The sequence below is a fragment of the Humulus lupulus genome, chromosome 8 (assembly GCF_963169125.1).
Source record: "Humulus lupulus chromosome 8, drHumLupu1.1, whole genome shotgun sequence".
Classification (NCBI taxonomy): Eukaryota; Viridiplantae; Streptophyta; class Magnoliopsida; order Rosales; family Cannabaceae; genus Humulus; species Humulus lupulus.
This window is the reverse complement of record NC_084800.1, coordinates 173,426,811-173,429,603: the sequence shown is the minus strand read 5'-3', so window position 1 is coordinate 173,429,603 and position 2,793 is coordinate 173,426,811.

Here is a 2,793-nt window from a genome sequence, read left to right as displayed (position 1 = left end):
GATTCTCTAGCTCCAAGGGCGAACCTCAGAGGGTAATCTACCTTTAAGGTATCCACGACCTACCAACTAGCAAAGACAAGTGACCTCACCTAGAAGGATCTTTGCCCCGAGAAGAGGCCTTAGGAAAAACATACCCCGAAGATGTCTACGAGTGTCTGAGCCAGTCACTATGGGTTGCCACGTGTCGGAGGTGAAAATACGGACAACAATATGTATATCAATGGATATGTTATTTAAAAGTGTTTTAAATAAAAATTTATGTAATCTCATGGGCCCATTTATTGCGCTTCCACTGTGCATATTGAAAAATTGTTTCCAATCAAATAAGTGCTTATTAAGTGTCATGTGAAATGAACCTTCGAAATTCATAATCCATTGCTTATAGAGTAGTTAGGTGTAACAACACAGCAACATTTTCATATCCTTCCCCAAGGTCAACTAGTGTTTCCTTGCTTAATCATCTTGGAAAAGCATACGATCCAAATTAATATAAATCATCTAAGATTGGGCACTATCACTTTTACATATTCAATGTTTGATTGCAAATTATAGAACAAAGTGGAGTGATATAATTAGTAATTAATAAATTATAGAAAAATGGTAAAAATGTTGGATTGTAAATTTAGTGGAAGATTTATATCTTATTAATCGGTTACTCCAGCATTACATCTAATAAGATTATTTTGCAACTATGTAGATTTTATTATTGATGCTGTTTACCGAGTTTTTCGGAAACGAATAATTAACAGAATAATAAAAAGATAAGAACTGTAGAAATGCTTAAATGTAACTAAACAAACAGTGTTTTTACGTGGTTCAGGCATTAACAAGCCCTAGTCCACGAGTCGATGTTATTATACTTGGAAAAGGTTACAGTAAGATGGCTGGTGCACAAGAACTTCACACACTCACAGTGTTTCTCTCGGGTTCTCTTGAAGAAGATGAAGCTAGAGAGATTTTAGTAGAGTTTTTGCTATGTGATTTTTTCCGTCCCCCTTCTTGTAAAATGAAGGGGTCTTTATAGCTAGGGTTTCGAATTAGGGTTTTTCTCTACGTACCTGAGTCTTAATTACACCAGCCATAAATAGGGGATACAATTACTGTAGTAGCATGGCTACAAGACTCTATGTGGGTATATTTACGTGAAAGTATGGGGAACACACAAAGTCAGCCGTCTTTTCCAAGCTGTCAGCGGAACAGTAGGCGAAAAGGTACCCTTAGGCGTGCTGGGATGTGTGCGGCTTTGACCTGACGGGCGTGTCAGGCGGGATCCTGTGTCAGGCGGATATCATTCCAAATATGCCTCCTCCAGGACTCGACCATTTGGCTTTGTTCCGTGCGAGGCACGGAACTGCTTCCGCGGAGACCACTCAAAGAGCTTCTCCTGGAAGAGGCTTCCCCGAAGGATACCCCTTCGGGAGTCCGGGAGAGTTGACGAGTTTCCGTGTTGTGTTTTCTTGGAAGAGTAATCCGGACACTAAACGGGGGAGGCGAAGCTTTTCCGTTCATCCGCGAGCTTTGGTCGCCTACCGTGAAAGACATCGATAATTCTGCTTCCCCGAGGACATCAATCTAAACGCTATCTGGAAATCTGGATAACATTTACCCCCCAAGGTCACGGAGCTTTGAGAGATCCGGGAGCTTGTACAGTCCTCCGGGTATTTCGGTTTCTTAGATTAGGCGAGGGGGCACCTTCTGTGTTCCCGGAAGGGTTCCTTTTTCCCGCCTGAGTGTTAGTATGAAAAAGAAAGGGAATTTCTTTTGTTTGAGCTCAAGTGCGGCAAGGACCACGTGTCATTCTGGGAATGGTTCTGCGACCAAGACGTGTGCGTGGGGCGACTGGTTGAGTATGCGTGCGTCAGTCATCTGAATAATGATTTGACGGTTTTTAATGGTACTCCGGGCCCGAGGTGGTGTAATGATGGGAAATAAATACTTTATTCCCATCCGAGGAGTCATAAATAGGATCGTCGCTTCCTCTCCAGTCGTTGGATCTGATGCACACGGAATGGGAAGATCGGGACCGTCCATTTGAGGAATTCGAAACGGCTTCTTCCTGCTATAAAAACGAGGGAAAGGACCTTTCTTCCTCTTTACGCTTTCAGATTCTCCATTTTCAGATTTCCAAACCTTCGAACTCTCAGGCTTCCCAGCTTACGTTCCCCCGAACTTGCCATTTCTTTTGGTAAGTATCTGGAAACTTTTCTTTTGATTTGGCAGTGGGTTTATTCGCTGAAGTTCCTGGTTTGAATCGCCGTTCGTCTTTGCAGCTTTTACTTCTCGCGATCGTGCTGTGCGGTGATCCAGTTACTCCTTCAACCTCCAACTACCCGAATATCAGTAAGTATTTCTACTTTGCTCTTTCCTCCCAAACCTTAGGTTGTCGGTAGTTGTAGGGTAGAGGTTTCTGCCATTATTGCTTATGTGCATGTGTGAATAGGGCTTTGGTAGGCATGTGATTGAGGTGAGTCGATAAGTAGCCTTTTCTGCATGCTTTGGCGATTTGCGTTTGGAAATTCGTCCCTTGTTTTGCTGTTTTAGGGCATAAGCATGAACGCCTTTAGGATGTCTTTCTCTGGAAAAACACTTCTTTTGGTGGGCTTAGGCTCGGAGTCTGAGTCTGGTTCCTTGCTTCCCTTCGGGTGGCGTGGTGCCAATCCCTCGGTAAGCTCGGTGGGAGCCTCTCCAAGCAGTTTTCGGGGAGGGTCTCCCCGACGCCTTGGATACCACTAGGGTATGACAAGGGTGCTGACTGCTTAGAGTGTTTTCTTCTTTCTTTCTTTTGTTCAGTGA